Below are 258 nucleotides of genomic sequence, written 5' to 3' on the forward strand. Positions count from 1 at the left end.
GCGCGTTAAATATCGCATGCGATTAATCGTGCAGCCCTAGTTGGGAGGGTTACTTTTAAAATGTATTCCGCTACAGTTACAAATTACTTCATTAAAAAAGTATTCAGTGACGTAATCCAAGTACCACAATATAAAAGTAATGTAATCTGATTACTTTTGGATTACTTCAAGTTACATATGTAAACAAGTCAAAAAAGCAATATCTAAGTACTTTTATTTAACTATGACTTTAAAATTAAAACTAATAAAAACTATAGT

This window comes from Sinocyclocheilus anshuiensis, unplaced genomic scaffold, assembly GCF_001515605.1.
Source record: "Sinocyclocheilus anshuiensis isolate Anshui unplaced genomic scaffold, SAMN03320099.WGS_v1.1 scaffold2357, whole genome shotgun sequence".
Lineage (NCBI taxonomy): Eukaryota > Metazoa > Chordata > Actinopteri > Cypriniformes > Cyprinidae > Sinocyclocheilus > Sinocyclocheilus anshuiensis.